At 39.8% G+C, this 18,289-nt stretch overlaps 1 non-coding gene across 1 annotated transcript; it reads left to right on the plus strand.

Annotated features, from left to right (window-relative positions):
* The first annotated feature begins 3,612 nt into the window (after positions 1-3,612).
* On the plus strand, positions 3,613-3,718 carry LOC138381091 (U6 spliceosomal RNA). Its single transcript, XR_011233034.1, has one exon. It is a non-coding gene; the product is annotated as a U6 spliceosomal RNA (small nuclear RNA).
* Positions 3,719-18,289: the final 14,571 nt, after the last annotated feature.

Raw genomic sequence — 18,289 nt, forward strand, 5'->3', positions numbered from 1 at the left:
GGAGAAAGCAGATGTAAATGAGACTGATGCCTTGAAAAGGTACAGTAATTAGTTCTTCTTTTTTAAAAAAGTGTTTTTCTAGAATGGTAACAGTCACTCAAGTCAGAAATATTAAGCGAATAAGATGATTCCCTTATAATTATTGGGGTATAGTGAAAAATATCAACAGAAATCTTCAGTTAGAAAATCAGTGATTTGGACAGGACAATGTAAAGAACAGTATACAGGCCGGGCGCGGTGGCTCACGCCTGTAATCCTAGCACTCTGGGAGGCCGAGGTGGGCGGATCGTTTGAGCTCAGGAGTTCGAGACCAGCCTGAGCAAGAGCGAGACCCCATCTCTACTAAAAAATAGAAAGAAATTATATGGACAGCTAAAAATATATATAGAAAAAATTAGCCGGGCATGGTGGCACATGCCTGTAGTCCCAGCTACTCGGGAGGCTGAGGCAGGAGGATCGCTTGAGCCCAGGAGTCTGAGGTTGCTGTGAGCCAAGCTGATGCCACGGCACTCACTCTAGCCTGGGCAACAAAGTGAGACTCTGTCTCAAAAAAAAAAAAAAAAAAAAAAAAGAACAGTATACAGAAGGATTCATCTTCTTTTACGATATTGACTGATGTTTGTAATTTGATGTTTTTCATCATATTATCTTTTATCGGTGCTATAATCTTTTATTAGCTAAAGGGGTTTCATATTAGTTTTATTAGTTTTATGAAGTGTGAACTTTAACTTTTAGATTGCTTTATGACTCAATATGAACTTCTTCACCCCATCAGAGTATTTGTCTAACCTCTGCTTCTTACATAGTTTTCCTTTAAAAATTCTGTATTTCACATAGATAGGAGGTAAAATTCATTTTGTCTTTTGGATTACTCAATGAGTCTTTGCTTTAAGTTGCTTTCTTTGAAGCATATTGATGTTAGGTTATCCTTAAGTGACTATGAATTGCTATTACCAGACACTGTGGATTCATCAGCTTTTTCCGTTTGCATTTCTAGTGTATTTTGGTGTTTTTATTTTTAATTGGTATGGGTAGAGGGAAGAAAGACAGCTTTAATTGGATAAACTTTTCCTTGAATGAAGATGAGCCATAGGTGGGTGATAAAGAGGAAAGAGATAGATTTACACTCCCAGAAACCTGGATACAATTCCTGGCTTCCCACTTGCTAGATGTGGACCTTGGGGACATTATTGATCACCAAATATGTTTTCCAATATGAAAAGGAGGATCAAAAGATATCCACCAAGGGTTGCTGTGTGTCAGATTGTGTGTGTGTGTGTGTGTGTGTGTGTCTGCGTTTGTGCACAGCATTTACTTCAGTGCCTAGCACATGCTTCTCATCATCGATACCTGAAACTACTCTGAGTACAGTTCTTACCGTTATTACTAATATTGTTGATGTAAGGCTGTAGGTAGCTTTTACTTCTGTGACCCCTACCTGACTTTGAATTAAAATATATTCTATTTAGACTAGGGAAGAATAGAGAATTCTCCATTTAAATCGGGGCCTATTTTAGATAAGTGACCTCAGCATAGTTTCTTGCCCATCAAAGGACTATAAATTAGCAACTTTTACTATGCCATACCCCAGTGAGACGGGAGGCTTTCTTTTGTCCCTTTCTTTTAGCCTCAGTGGTAATTTACAAAAGTGAACCCTTGAGCACCCAGGATTCTTGTGTCTGCAAGTACATGTAAATGGTTAATTCTACACAGACAGGCAAGATAGTGAATTGGTAAAGTATATCATATTAGTTGTTTAAGTAACTTTATTAAAGTTCCTAAGGGTGAAGTTATCTCTCTGTTATTTTAGAACACCCCTCATGCTTGCCGTACAATGTGAATCATCCAGTACAGTCAGTCTTCTGCTCCAGCAAAGTGTTGATGTCTTTGCTAAAGATTACCAGGGACGGACTGCAGAAGATTATGCTGTTGCCATTCAGTCTTATACGTAAGTGTACCCATTAAAAGACTAGTTGATACTAAATTGGGGTATAAGATAATTATAACTATTGCATCTTATACATCAGGGGAGATTTCATAGTTTGGTTCAGGTAGTGCTGGAATGGCCGCAAGGTAGTCGACTTCATGTGCCAGAAATCAAGCAAAAGGCTAGCCCAGTCAGAAGTAGCAAGGGGTACAGGATTCTTTTCCTCGGGACATTTAAGACCTTTATCCTTAGGGATCTCAACATTGTCCATTTCATTCCAAGCATAACCCCTATGCATGGGATAAAAATAAGCTCACATCCTTGATACTTGTAATTAGTTATTTGGGTCTTGAAATGTCCAGTTTAGCAGAAACTCTTGTACCATACCCTGGGGGCTATCTCCTAGACCAGTGGTCCCCAACCTTTTTGGCACCAGGCATCAGTTTCATGGAAGACAATTTTTGCATGGATCGGGTGGGATGGTTTTGGGATAATTCAAGTGCATTACATTTATTGTGCACTTTATTTCAGAATTATTATTGCATTGTAACATATAATGAAATATTTTTACAACTGACCATAATGCAGAATCAGTGGGAGCCCTGAGCTTGTGTTCCTGCAACTAGATGGTCCCATCTGGGGCTGATGGGCGACAGTGACTGATCTGACAGGAGGTGGAGCTCAGGAGGTGATGTGAGTGATGGGGAGTGGCTGCAAATAGAGACGAAGGCCCTCACCTCCTGCTGTGCAGCCCAGTTCCCAACAGGCCACGGACCAGCAGCAGCCTGCAGCCTGGGGGTTGGGGACCTCAGTCCTAACCTTCTCCTTGAATTTTAAAGAACTTAAGGGGTTCCAAAGTGCCAGGAAGATGATCCTCTTTTACAAGTCAGAAGGAGGAAAAAAAGAACATTCTAATCATTCAGTTGTTTCCCTTGATTCAGTTGCTGCATTGTTGCTATGGAAACTGATCCTGCCATCCGGTAATGATGACCTTTGGTACTAGGACACCCTTGCTGGTTCAGATCCCTCAGTCTTCATGGTCATCCATACTTAGACTTCCAAGTAACATTTTGTTTTTAGTTCACGTGCATATGCTCATGTGCTCAGCCATTGTTCCCAAAGCAGCAGGACTCTGCTCTGCAGCTGGGCCTGCTAGCTTTAGCCACACACATAGTGAGCAAGTGACCCTTCCCCCTGCACTTCAAACCTTACGTAGAACCCACATTTCAGCTTAGACTTAGTCTAAACCTTCATGGTAAGTTATCCTTTGAAGCCCTTTTCTCAAGCAAATGTTAGTTGAGATTGTTCTAAACTGTCAGAGAGGTTCAAACAATGTTGCAGGAATAGATCAGAGTTCCCTTTCTTCTTTGTTACCAGCTCTGTACCCTGAGGTCTGTTTGTGTCCTGGGTAGCACCTTTTCTGAGGTAGTGAATGGTCCCATATCGGATGATATGAGTAGTGGGCACCAACTTGCCCTTGGCCCTGAAGTGATCTCTTCCCCATAATAATGAAAATCTCCCAAGCTGCTTGGTTCTCTACTTCAAGGTTTTAAAACATTTTCAAATTTTGCTTCACAAAGAAGCCATTCAGTTGAAACCTCTGAGTCTAAACTAGGGTAGTTGGATGTAACAGGGCTAAGCCTCACCCATGACTCATCGATACCCACATACAGAGGTGGGGCTTGGTGCTTTCTCTGGCAGCACATATCCTAAAATCGAAACAATACGGAGCAGTTAGCATGGCTCCTGTGACAATATGATGTGCACATTCCTGAGACGCTCCATTTTTGCACAGTCCCTGGAAGGCCATTTGACTATTTGCTGACTAGCTCCACCAAAACTGTGTGAGTCCAGCACCATGGGCGGCACTCGATGTCGAAACTGTGATGGTCTTTACAAAAATATCTGTGTAAGGTAATCTATGAAATGAGAATGGAGCGTAGCAACACATGGCGTGTTGTGTGCACATATGTTGTTGGTACATAGCTCAGAAATGAGAAAATGTCAACTTCCTTTGTGGAACTTAAAAAGGTAGGATTTTATCTTCCATGTCGGTTGGAGATGAACATGGAGGTTAAGCATCATTCTAACAAAGGTCTGCTGGTTCAGAGTCTGAGCAGCTAGGGAGGGAACAGTAGTAGTCCAAGCCAGGTCCTGACATCTATTTGTTTTCTGCCCTTTGTATGACTGATTGTCTCAGTGATGGGGGACTGTAATGTTATCTAATTTAAGGAGATAATGTATTCATAAATACAGTTTGTTAAAAATTGTGAAATAGCTGAGATGGCCTGAATTATGAGCTACAAAAGAATAGAAGAACTAACAACAAAAATTAGATCTTAATAATATGTTCTGCAAAATGCAACATTTGAATATTAGAATCTTGAAAAAAGACAGATTGGGTTTTATTTGGGCTTCTATAATAGCTTCAACAATAAAGTTCAGGAACAAAGTATTCCATTGCATCACTATTTCTCTGAGCATTTAAAAAATGTTGTCTCAGTACCTTTTTATAACAACCTAGTTAAGAACCTAGTTAGGCAGTAAAATCCTTACTTTTAGAAGAAAATATTGAGCCTAAGAGAAGCAACATGGCCATGAACAAATAGCTGTTTGTGGAGCTAGAACCTATTCCAATTTCAGGATATTTTCCATTATGTCTAGCTGGCTCCAGTTAATGTAGTGAGTTCATTCATGAGTACTTCACCTTACTTTTTTTCTTCATTAATTAGAAGCTGTATAAGAAGTTTGTAGATCTTACAAATTTGAAGTGTATATAATACTATTCTCACATTGGCTGTGATATTTTCTGAAGTGCTCTAAGAATTTACTATATTTAGTAAAAGTTTTTTATATCTGTATTAAAATACTGATTTTATTTATTTTGTATATATAGCTTTTTCTACCAAATTTTCAAATATAAGGAAAAAATGAAACATAATAGTCCTCCTCAAAATTGCAGTCCAGGTAAGACTTCTAATAGTGAGTTGCTGTTGGTGGTTCTACCATAATAAGAGTAGGAGGTTGTGACCACAAAAGAGAAGTTAAAAAATTAATATTTAAATTTCTTAATTTCTTTCTTAGAAGCCTCAAATTCAGAATTACTTAAGAAGTTGGTTGTAGGTAATTTATAATGCAAAACAATATTATGAAAAAAAATTTACTTAATTACTTATGGTCTCGGAAATCTTATATGATATTTTTGTATGAATAAGAAAAGAGATGTTTAAGTTAGTATGTTGTAAATTTCCTCTATAGTCACATTATAATGAGTTAGACTTGCTATAAAAATGAATCTTCTATTTAGTATTATAATAAATGTTTTGCATTTAGTAAAGGAATATTCATTACTGTTGACCCTTGAACAACATGGGGGTCAGAGGCACCAATCCCCCTTGCAGTTAAAAATCTGCATATAACTATTTTTTTTGGAGACAGTGTCTTCCTCTGTTGCCTGGGCTAGAGTGCGCTGCCTCCTCATAGCTCTCTGCAGTCTCAAACTCCTAGGCTCAGGTGGTCCCCCGCCTCAGCCTCCTGAGTAGCTGAGACTACAGGCATGTGATACCATGCCTGGATAAGTTCTAAATTTTTGTGGAGATGGGGTCTTGCTCTGTTAATCAGGCTGGTCTCTTTTTGCCTGGTCTCAAGCAATCCTCCCAACTCAGCCTCCAAAATTGCTAGTACTGTAGGCATGAGCCGCCATGCCCAGCCGGTGTATAACTTTTGGATTCCCCTAAAACTTTGTTAAGCGCCTATTACTGACTGAAAGTCTTACAGATAACATAAATGGTTGATTACCACATAATTTTGTTATGTATTGTATACTGTATTCTTACAATAATGTAAGAATATTGTACTGTATTCTTACAATAAAGCCTAGAGAACAGAAACTATTAAGAAAATCATAAGGAAGAAAAAGTATGTTCATTACATGGAAGTGGATCATCATAAAGGTCTTTATCTTCCCGGTCTTCACACTGAGTAGGCTCAGGAGGAGAAGGGAGGGCAAAGGTTGGTTTTGCTGTCTGCTGGCGGCCGAGGTGGAAGAAAATCTGCTTATAACGGGGCCCCTGCAGTGCACACCCCTGTTATTCAAGGGTCAATTGTATTACATGGTGATTTCTGTCAACTAAAAAGGCAATGTCTGTGAACTCAACAATACCTTTGTGGTACCATAAACAAATGGCAATAAGAAGTGCAAAACGTATCCCGTGTGCACCACCAGCAATAGTTGATCATTTCTTAAAGATACCTACTGAGTAGAGAAGTCAGAAGGGCAATTCTTTGTTTTGAAGTACCAGGCATGTTACATATTCTTGTGCCAACATATTGTCACTATTATCGACTTCATTGCCCATAAGTTGAAATTGAATGAAATACATTTACTTTGTTAGAACAGGATGTGTTCTTCTCTCTGCTCGGTAATTGCCACAGTATCTATCAGCAATGTTAGAAGAAGATACTCTGTTACCACTGGCTAGAGTTTTGTCATAGTGTTCCAATAGAACAACTCTGGGCACAACAAATTGTAATAAAATTACAAAAATGCTTCACAGTAACAAAATGCTACTATGCCATCTCAGTCTGATACCAAATCCATTGTATAATCTAAATTGTAATGTAGTCTCTACTTCTGAAAGAATTTCTGTAACTTAAATTTTGCAAGTTGCAGGAGAAGGAAGATGGAATAGACTGAGTTTAGTTCTTTAATGTGCTCAGAGTGGAACTGTTTCTATTAAGAATTTCTGTGATTTTTCAAGAGAATTGTCAAAGAAATCATTTTTATGCAGTTATTCCCTTGCCCACTTAACAAATAACTATCAAGTGACTTTTAGGTGTGAAGCATTTTTCTAATGTTCTAGAAGACAAACATTCAAAAATACTGTCAGGAGCCAGTTATTATCATTGTCCTTTTTATTATTTACTACTTTATTCAGTGTTTCCCGTGTGTCTGATGCCCCCCGGGAGCACATAGTGACCACTTGTTATGTATTTATTATGTTAACTGTAACATATGCCTGACACTTTAAGTCCATGGGGAGAAATTAAAGCTTTAAGAAAAAAGGTAGGATGTGAAGTGAGCATGGCAGAGCGAATAAAAGTCTGCCAGATGAAGAGGCAGAAGGATGACGCTTGGCAGGAGGAACATCTTAGAGGATCGCGTGCTTGTCAGAAGGAAGGGCAAGTGCAAAATCTGGTACTCACGAGTGAACTTTGCAGGGTTTAAAGCAGTTCGGTTTCCTACAGCAAAAGTGTGATATGAGAGTGGCCGGGAATGAGGTGACTGCCTCGCTGAGATGAGCTCATGAAAGGCTTTTCAATGTACAGAAATGAGCAGATCTTACCCTGTAGGCCATGGGCAATTTATCAAAATGCTTTTTGCTGTAGACAGCAGATGACCTAACTAACAGTGGCTAAAACCATAGGGACAAGAGTTGCTTTGGTGGGTCAGTGTCATCAGGATCCCACTTGTCCCTCTTTCAGCTGTGCTCCTGGTGGCATTTTGCTCTTGTCTCCTTTCATGGTTGGCTAATTAGCAACAGCTCCAAGCATCATATTCTCACAGGACAGTATCTGAGGGCTGAAAGGCCTGCTTTTCTTCACATGTTTCTGTTAAATAGGGAGAAAACTCAGAAGCTTGCAGGGGACTTCCTGTAACGCTTTATTGGCTGGGTTACACCATGTGCTCATTCCTAAGCCAATCGCTGGGAAAGCAGATGTAATGACAGTGATAAGCTTAGAATAATCATTTCTGGTTTGGGAGCTGGGTTGGGGTATTGGGCTGAGAAATATCCAGCTAAGATTGTGTTGCCCCAGAAAGAAAGAATAAGGTGGCTGTTGTAGGGAGCCAGCAAAGTGGGCTGCAGGGATTCACTGGTGAATTTTGAGCAAGGGAGCCACAAGATTAGATTTGGTCTAAAACAGAGATTGGTTATGGTCTAAAGTAGAGATTGGCCAGCTCTTTACGCTAAGGGCCACAGAGTGAATGTTTCAGGCCAGGTGGTGGTCTCTGTCACATCTACTCAACCCTTGCACTGTAGTGTGAAAGCAGTTGTAGACGGTATGTAAGCATATAGACACTCCTGTGCTCCAGTAAAACTTTATTTACAAAACCATATGGCAGGCTGGATCTGATGAGTGGTCTGTAATCTGCTGAGCCCCCATATAGGGGATAGGTGGAAGGTAACCACATAAAGAGACTGGGAGACAAAGGAAGCTTTTGCAGTAGTCAAAGCCATCGTTTCCTTGTCACCAATTCTTGGAGTAGTCTCGATCTATTAATATTAGGAGGTTTTCACTGATCCATGGTAAAATACAGAAAGATAGAGAGCTCAGTTTGTTCATTTTAAAATGTTGGTCTTTTTCTTGGCGTTATGCCTTTTCATTTGTTTTGCTTAATGTTTTTTTAATTTAAGAAATAATAATAATAGTTGGCAGTTTATTCTTCCAGTGAAAGCCATCCATTAAGAGCCCATGTTAAACTAAGAAGTATGAATATAATTATTTTATATCTGAATATTTATGTGTATGTTTCCAGTGGTAGTAGAAACATAAAGCAGAGGCAGAAAAGAGGTACAGTTAATATGATTATTGAGCGTGAAATGTTAAGGGGCAGAGAGAAATTTCAAATGATCCATAGGCCGGGCGCGGTGGCTCACGCCTGTAATCCTAGCACTCTGGGAGGCCGAGGCGGGTGGATCGCTCGAGGTCAGGAGTTCGAGACCAGCCTGAGCAAGAGCGAGACCCCGTCTCTACTAAAAATAGAAAGAAATTATATGGACAACTAAAATATATATATACAAAAAATTAGCCGGGCATGGTGGCGCATGCCTGTAGTCCCAGCTACTCGGGAGGCTGAGGCGGTAGGATCGCTTGAGCTCAGGAGTTTGAGGTTGCTGTGAGCTAGGCTGACGCCACAGCACTCACTCTAGCCCGGGCAACAGAGCGAGACTCTGTCTCAAAAAAAAAACAAACAAACAAAAAAAAAAAAAACAAAAAAAAAAAATCAAATGATCCATAGATTTCCATGCTGTACACTGGCATTTAAACTGGACATGAGGAAGGAATAGGAAATTGTCAGGTAAGCAGAGGGGAGCAGCAGGTTAACAGGGAAGACTAAGTTTTTTCTGTACATGTCGCGTTTCCTGGGATATTCATGTAGGAGGTTTTCAGCAGGTAAGTGGATAATAGACATTTCTAGCTGGAGATGGAACACTGAGGTTGGAGACGCAGACTTGGAATAATCTTATTCTAATTATCAGGCAAAGTCGTAGATCTGAATGAACTTATCCACGATGGGGAAAATGCAGAATGAGAAGAAGTCCAGTGGGAAAACCCTGGGCATATCAACATTTCCCAGAGGAGAAACAGTTAGTGTAGAAGACTGAGAAGTGGTTAGGCAAAAGTAGGAGAGAAATCAGAGGAAATGATGTTCCAAAAATTTTAAAAAGTGAGAATTTCAAGGAGGGAGTATCTATTCTAACAAGAAACAATACATGACATCCTTTTCAAAAGAACAAATTTATAGTTGTAAAGCCTACTGTTTATGTGATTGGTTGTTCTTGCATCCAAATGTGGAGGAATATAGCTGCCAAGATCTTAATCAGTTTCTGTAAGTGCAGCAGCTACCTACGCAGGATGAGGGAAAATGGTCTAGACTGGTGAGTACACCTCTCAGCACTTCTCCAGAATTGCCAAAACCTAAGGGTCACATGTGAGGAAAAGTGTTGTCTTTCTTATCTGCCTCTTGTGGAATTACTTGTTTTGTACTCAAGCCCTTGACAAGCTGTTCTGCATACATTCCAAACCAAAAATCTGGCAGTGAGAAATGGAACGGGCTGTCAGATGTACCCGCCCTCCCTGTGGCACAGGATCGTAACACAGTCATGTTTGGGCAGCTTCAAGTTGTCATCAGAAACAGTTTAGAGACCAGCAGTGTGGAAAAACTGACATCTTTTAAATATTTTATTGCAGAAAACTAATATATATATATATCTCAAAAGAAAAATATAAGGTGATATGCTGAATTTACTAGTTCTCAGTATTTGGGGAACTTTGCTGACATCAGTAGAAAAATTAGCTCCTGACTCTTTTTTGTTAGTGTAATTCTCCTCTCATTTGCATTCTGCCGGTATCTCTGCTTTTACTGTTTTTTTTTTTTAAATTTCATCCCAAAGGAAAATACTATCATAACACATTTGTGACATATGTATGCTTGACAAATGTGTATTATTTCCTTTTGAGAGAATTGGCTGCCTGTCCTAAAGTAGATCTGGCATTCTATTGGTTTCTCTTTTCTTTTCTCTTCTTTCCTTTTCTGGATAGGGTCTAGCTCTGTCACCCAGGCAGAGGGCAGTGGTGTCATCACAGCTCACTGCAACCTCAAACTCCTGGGCTCAGACCATCCTCCTGCCTCAGCTTCCCCAGAAGGTGGGATTGCAGGTTCATGCCACCATGAGCAGCTAATTTTTCTATTTCTTGTAGGGACAGGGTCTCACTTTTGATCAGGCTTCTGTTAGTTTTTCATGCTAATCTTCTTTATATCTTTAGCACAATGACTGTTACCGATGATGGTTTGCCAGGAGTTTAAGAGTCTGTGGAATTGTGAAATACAAATTGTTTTATCTGACATAGTTTTCATGGGAAGCACTTTTCCATTACTATATTTCTTTTAGAAATTGGTAATCTGTGGCTTAACTAGAATATGTAGTTAATTGGATTACTTTACTTTTAACCATCTCTATGTAAGATAACTCCCCTTCTCCCTCAAACAAGTTAAAAGTCCTACTGAACCTTAAAGATTGAATCCAGTGTTTCTGCACAGCAGTGGATAGCTCCTCCTACAGTGTGGATACAATGGGTTTTTGTTTTTTTTTTTGACTTTTTGACTAGTTCTGTCAAGAATTGTCTTTAATAGGTGAACTATGTTTTAGTTTTATTAAGAGATTAAGAAAAAGATTAGAAACAAATAAAAGGAATTCTGTGATCAGTAGTACAGCATTATACTATATCCAGTGGCTTTGTTTTTTTACAGATATCCCTGTTACCTGAATGATGCACAATAATTTACTTATTTATTTATGTTATTTATTTTAAGAGGTGGGGTGCAGTGGCTATTCATAGGTGCAATCATAGCACACTGCACCCTTGAACTATCAGCCTCAAGCCATTCTTTTGCCTCAGCTTCCTGAATGGCGGGGACTGCAGGCATGTGCCACCATGTCCAGCCTGATGCAAACTTACTATACAAAGGAATTAAGCCTTTCTAAGTCTGAGAAAATTGATCCTGATCTTTTCGTATTCTTTCATACTTTCATACCTTTCTTACTATAAAACATATTGTCCATCATGAAGATTCTCTATGTTTTACTCTAGTTATAATAGGATTGTTGCTTGTGTCACGTGGTTTTCTGACATTGTTTCATCTATCCCTTTTGTGCCTGTATGCAAATGGGCATGGAAATACAGGCATTGCCAAGGATAATGTGAAGGAAATCCATTATGGAAACACATTCTTTGAAAACCTTCTGATTGTAGTCCACATAAAATATCAACTTAAATAACAAAAATTTCACAGAATGCAGTTGTGTCAGGGATTCTCAAGATGACCCCCATGTTTGGTGACTCACTAGAAAGACTCACAGGACTCAGAAAATACCCATACTCGGGCTCTGGTTTATTACAGTGAAAGGAAGCAAAGCAAAATTGCCAAAGGGCAAAGGTGCATGTGGTGAAGTCTGGAGGAAACCAGGCACAAGCTTCCAGGAGTCCTCTCCTGTGGAGTTACCAGGATGTGCTTAATTCCCCTGGCATGAAATTTTGACAACAAATATGGAATGTTTTCTCCCAGTTCTAGAGTCTCATTAGACGCTCAGTACCCAAGTTTTTTTAATGGATGCTAGTCATAGAGGCATCCTGTCCTTGGCATGGATCAAAATTCCAGACTCCCATAAGGAAAGGCACTGTCCAGAGTAAACCACATTGTGCAAACAGTTTAGGGACAGTGAGCCACTTTTGTCACTTAGGGAATGGTAGGAATCTTCCCAAACCTAGTTCCTAAGTGCCAGCAAAGGCCAGCCTTGCAAGCAGGCCTTTGTAAGGACGGCAGACTCATGCCTGCTGTATGAAATCATTTCTGCAAAGCAGTCATAGCCCTGACTTAATTTTTGGTGTTGTCTTGAAATTTTATGCCAAATAATATCACGATATAACATAACATGGTATTGCTTTTAGTTGCATCATCCATATTAGGTTGCAATACTGGTTACTTTTTTGATTTTTGGTGAATATTGAACAGGTATTTGTGTATTAGTTACTATGACAATATTAAATAATTATAGTCTGTCCTTATATGATTAACTTTGCAGTAAAATTTTTAGGCGAAATCAGCAGAATGATTTCTGATTTAAAATTAGAATAAAAAAGTCTCTTATTTTTATCATAGGATGGTCCAGTTTTGATTCATATTGTGTTAAATCCCTGTTTATAATTATAAAATAAGATAAAATATTCAATCTTTTATATCAATTATTTTCTTGCTTAAGTGTGCAATTAAAATTATTTGCTTTATGTATTTTTATATACTTCCATTTGGGAGATCCATTTAGGATCTCTCTTTAGCTCTTCTCCACTGGCAGCTGGAACATCTTTGCAAGGACCCTTGACCTTGCTCTGGTTGCTGTGTTTCGCCATGCAAGCATAGTACAGTGCCCACATACCTCGTTTTCTTGTGATGGGTGTCTTATGCTCAAGTGAACAGTTTCAACTGAAGAGGTAGAGAAGCTGTGTTGGGTCACAACAAAATAAGTACGGTCGTCCCCCCTTATCTCGGTGGGATGTATCCCAAGACCCCAGTGAATGTCTGAAACCATGGATAGTACTGCATTCCGTATGGACAAAGTTTTTCCTATGCACACATATCTATGATAAAGTTTGTAAATCAGGCACAGTATGAGATTAACAACCAATAATAAACCAAATTAATAACCAATAATAAAATAGAACAATTATAACAGCATACTGTACTAAAAGTGACATGAATGTTGTCTCTCAAAATATCTTGTTGTACTGTACTCACCCTACTTCTTGTGATGATGTGAGATGATACAGAATCTACCTGATGAGATGAATGAGGTGAACGATGCAGGCACGGTGATGTAATGTGAGCTACTGTTGACCTTCTGACTGTATGACAGAAGGAGGAGACCATTTCCTTTGGATGATGCTGGATCACCAAGCCATGGTGACGTTGAGGGCCGGATGTGAGGACTAAGGGGTGGATAGCTATACAGTGGGGGTCCACTGGACAAAGGGATGATTCACATCCTCGGTGACATGGAGCAGGATGGCTCACAATTTTATCACGCTACTCAGAATAGCACACAATTTAAAACTTATGAATTGTTTATTTCTGGAGTTTTCCACTTAATATTTTTGGACTGTGGTTGACTGTAGGTAACTGAAACCACAGAAAGCAAACCAAGGATGTGATATTTGGTCTTTGACCCCATTTCCTGGAATTTGACTTCTAATATCCTTAGACTCTCCAGAGTGATGTCTTTTTGTGCGGTAATGATGGACTGATGGCCAGCAGCCCGTAGGTAGCTTCAGGATGGGGGCTGGTCACCAGAAAGACCAAGGCAGGATTGGAGAGTTGGGACTTCTACCCTATCCCCCAACCTCCTGGGAGGAGAGAGGGACTGAAGGTTTGAACACCAATGGCCGGTGATTTAATGGGTCATGGCTGGTAATGAAGCTTTCCTAAAAACCCAAAAGGACAGGGTTCAGAGAGATCCAGAGAGCTGAATATGTGGAGGTTCCCAGAGTGTGGCCCTTCCCCCATACCTTGCCCTGGGCATCTCTGCATCTGTATCCTTTGTAATACCCTTTCTAATAAACTGGTCGACAGAAGTGTTTCCCTGAGTTCTGTGAGCCACTCTAGCAAATTCACTGAACCCAAAGAGGAGGCTGTGGGAACCCCAACTTGAAGCCAGTTGGTCAGAAGTTCTGGTGTGGGGAAGGGACAGCCTTGTGGACTGAGCCTCAACCTGTGGGATCTGATGTTATCGGCAAGGGGATGGTGTTGGAGTTGAATCAGAGGACACCCAGCTGGCGTCCACTGCAGAATTGATTGCTGGCTTCTTGGTGGGAAAAAATCCCCACATGTTTGTTCACAGAAGTCTTCTGTGTTGATGATTGTTTTGTGATGTGAGAGCAGAGGAAACATACATCGAGTGTGTTTTTCCAACACATCCAGCAATAAGGGGTCTACTATAGACTCTGTGCCAACTGCTCCTAGACCATTAGTCCAGAATTCACGCTCTTTACGGTTGACGCTGTCCTCATGTGACACTGAACCTGCTAATGACAGCATTTTCTGTCAGTGTAGCAGGCTTTGGTTAGGACCATGATTATTGTACACAGCAGGTCACATGTGGGAATTGAATTTTGATAGATCCCATTTATCCTTGTGTTTGCTAAATACAAAGGAGGGAAAGCACGAGTTAGTGCACTAGTTGCCTGCCGGTGTATAACTAATATTAATTCCGGTACAGTCTCCAGGTATGGTCCCCAAATAATATGTTGTAACAAAGCACCAGAGTCTTATTTTAACAAAGCGTAAAGCACTGACAAAAGCTTCCATGATTTTTTTTAAATGAAAGCAGAGTCCAGCTATGTTGTCCAGGTTGGTCTCAAACTCCTGGCTCCTCAAATGATCCTGAGTAGCTGGGATTAAGGTACCTGCCACCATGCCCCCCTACGCTTTTAATGTTCTGTATTTTTCTATTGTTGATTTAAAATGTCTTTTATTTTTTTCTTTAATAGTGGATGAGATTACTGAAGACCCTGGAATCAGGTAGGATTTTACAGATTTTTAAAAATTGCATGTTAACTAAGGCAATACAGAGGAAAAAAAGCTAATATTTGTTGAGTATTCTACTCTGAGCTAGACACCGTGTTACATGCTTAGCATTTATCATCTCATATAGTCATCCCAACAGCTTTGCAATGTATCTGCACTATAATGATCTAGTTTTTCCTAAGCAGGCCACTGTAGTTCAGAGAGGTTGACTGAATGGCCCTTGTTCCTGTAGTTAAGAAGCAGCTGATCCATGAGCTGACGTCAGTCTGTCTGGCTCCCAAATCCCTTCTCTGGCCTCTCAGCATAGCTTGACAGAGACCTGTGCAGCACTGGGAGCAAGGTACTGGGTCCCAATCAGATCACTTCAGAAGATCACGTTTAGCTCTATGTTAACTCTCATTCAGAGTTTTCCTCAGAAGCCCCGACATGTTTGACAATTGCAGTGGTAATGAGCACCTGGTTTTTACCATCAAAGGATTTAGGGCCGGTCTCGCTCAGCTGTGGCCACAGGACCAGGTGTGTCTCAAACTCCCGTCTCCTCAAATGGTCCTGAGTAGCTCAGTCTAGTCATGTGCGACCACGCCCCCTTATGCTTTTAGTATTTCTTCTATATGTAAGTGAGACCGGGGAAGTCCTAGAGAGGAATTATTTACCGTAAGTGAAGGACATCTGTGTACAGGCCATGTTATGTTAATTGCCTTTAGCATCAGTTGAGATGCTGTTTCTAGTTGATTTCTCTAGTTGCTGACGTCCCAGTTTGGTTTTCTCTTTAAGCAAGTTCCTTTGCCTAATTCCATGAAGGTTTTTCTTTTCTAGAGTCTTTTCTCTTCTATGACTTTTCTGTAATCTTTTATTGATTTTTTTAAATGGTCTTTGTTTTCTTGGTGTTCTTTTTGTTTTATTATTTTTTCTATTTCTGCCAGTTAAGAATCCCCAATTTTTCTATAAACAGACTCAAAAGCACAAAGAATTTCAGGATTTTAAGGAATCTTAGAGACTAATCAAAATATCCTCCTGAACCTCAACCTCTGTTGAACATCCTGGTGAAGTGGTTGTTCAGATGGAGAACCTGAAACCCAAAGAGATTAAAGTGACTTATTTAAATATAGCAAGTGGCAGAAATGAGACTGAACTCAGGTTCCTTAAATCAAAGCCCAGTACTCTTCTTGTGTCATCCTGTCAGTGAGTGTTTTAATAATAGAAAGCGAAAATGGCCTAGTGGCTGGAGATTGCTGAACTACATAGATCTGTGGCCCAGGACAGGTGTCCCCTCACCTCTGCCTCTTTTCCCAGTTCACTGATGTCCTTCCCATGCACCTGGGGGCTAGGGCAGGGGTAGGTCTGGCTGGTGAATCAGTCACGGAGCTTCAGGCAGGCAGTTGGTAACATGCCTGTGCTGGGGGCAGGTGACTGAGACTCCATTTAGCCTGTTTTCCAGAAGTGGGGAAATAGAGAGCTCCTACTCTGTATCATTTGGTCCCACCCTTTCAGGAACCTGTGCTTTTGTAGGCTGAGTTTTTAAAGGTTGGAGACTGCCATGGAGCCCTGCAGAAGAGGGATCTGGAAGCGAGAGACCATAGGGAGGACGATGATTACATAGCACTTAGGGAAATAGAGATACAGCTGCCGGACTCTGTTTTCCCAGCAGTCTCTGAGTATCTGAGTGCCTATGAAGGTTTTTAAGGGCTCCCTAATTTATGTGGCCCTGAATAAGGCAGGACTTACATAGGAAAAATTATTAGATTTTATAATTTTTAATGTTTTACTCTTTCTGGAAAGAGTATTCTCGATAACAACATATACATTTGTTCTTTGGCTTTTGTACGTTTAGCTTGGAAACATTCCAAATGGTTTACGAGACTCCCTGTACTGTTTTGGGGAAAGGGAACAGTGGGGCTTTCTTTAGTGGTGTCCATGCTGAAGAACGAAGACTGCCATTTCGAGTGACACCGATTAGCTTTGAATCAGAGATAGATGATGGAGAAGGGACATTGTATTTTTCTACCTTGTTTTAGGTTATCAGGTTTGTTTCAGTTCAGGTAACAAAAGTTATATCAGACCTTTACTGAATTTTCGGTTAGCCTGTATATTCAGTATATTTTGTGAAGACAAATTGTTCTCAGACTCTGCCAGTATAGTGGCTGTCGCTATTGGTTGTGGAACTAAAGGTGTCTCCATTGACTATTTCATAGGTCAGGAGAGATGGCGGTAGAAATAGATAACTAAAATATTTTTTTAAAACAAAAGCCATATTTAATTGTATCAAGAAACATCACTCAATATACAGACAGCTGACATTTCCCCAGAATTTTTTTGTTTTTGTTTTTGTTTTTTGGAGAGCACCCAGATAAAAACTGGCAGATTTTTTTTTTAAAGAAATGAACTCACTCAGTTTTGTTGTATGCTTTTGCCCTAAAGCCTTTGCAGCACTCTGGATTGTGAGGATGATTTACGGAGTACACCAGAGGTAGAAGACTTCAACTCTGCTACCAAGGTGAGGTTGTCGCTTGTGAAATTAATTTTCTCACTGTGCATCTAGTTTTGTACAGTACTTACTGTTAAAGTTTAGCAGTGCTCTACCTATGATCACCTTATGTCTGTAATGGAAAGTTGGTCAGAGGAAACCATTTCATAGAAATATGACTAGTGCAATGTTTTAAAAAGTTTTTATGTTGGTGAATAACAAAGGGCTGATAAATACTTTGAGGGGGTTGGGACTGAAAAAAAGAATGGGCTGAAAAATGCGCAGTGACAGGAAAATTATATTAAGAAAGGCTTTTCCACAATTGAGGAAATATGAAATTTGGTCAAGGTTTATTTGGATAGGTATACTTACTATGGCTTTTAAATCTTATTAACATGAATTTTATAATAATACTTTTGCCTAAATAAATCTTTAATGCATCCAATTACTTATTATATTATCATGGAATCTGCCTGGTGCTTTTCAGCTCCCCATAACAGCTCCCCATAACAGCTCCACATAACATATAGTTTCCCCCTTTTTTCCTTGTACACTTATTATAACCTTCCTATAGGTTTTGCAAGAGAAATTGTTCTCTCTTTCTGTCTTTGGTTCTGTAATTAGACTAAAATAACATTAGAAATTGTGGAAATTTAGCTGGGTGTGGTAGCACATTCCTGTTGTCCCAGCTGCTCGGGAAGCTGAGGTGGGAGGATCGCTTAAGCCCAGGAGTTTGACACCGGCATGGGCAGCATAGCAAGACCCCATCTCTAATTTTTAAAAAATTGTAGAAATAGAGAAATTTAAATTCTCTTTCTAAACATCTGTATTGCAAAGGGATTCCACTGTGTTTTCTAAGTCATTCGTTTAAGAGTATATTTAACACTTCATCTAATTGAAGAATTCATGTTTTGCCCCAAATAACAAACAGTTCTAGAAGCAGAGACTGTTAATAGCCATATGGCAAAACTTTAATTTCAGGGTTTTTTTGCACTGTAGTTTTAAATAGTATCCACTCAAAGTGCTTGTACCACAT

Source organism: Eulemur rufifrons, chromosome 2 (genome assembly GCF_041146395.1).
Source record: "Eulemur rufifrons isolate Redbay chromosome 2, OSU_ERuf_1, whole genome shotgun sequence".
NCBI classification, from domain to species: Eukaryota; Metazoa; Chordata; class Mammalia; order Primates; family Lemuridae; genus Eulemur; species Eulemur rufifrons.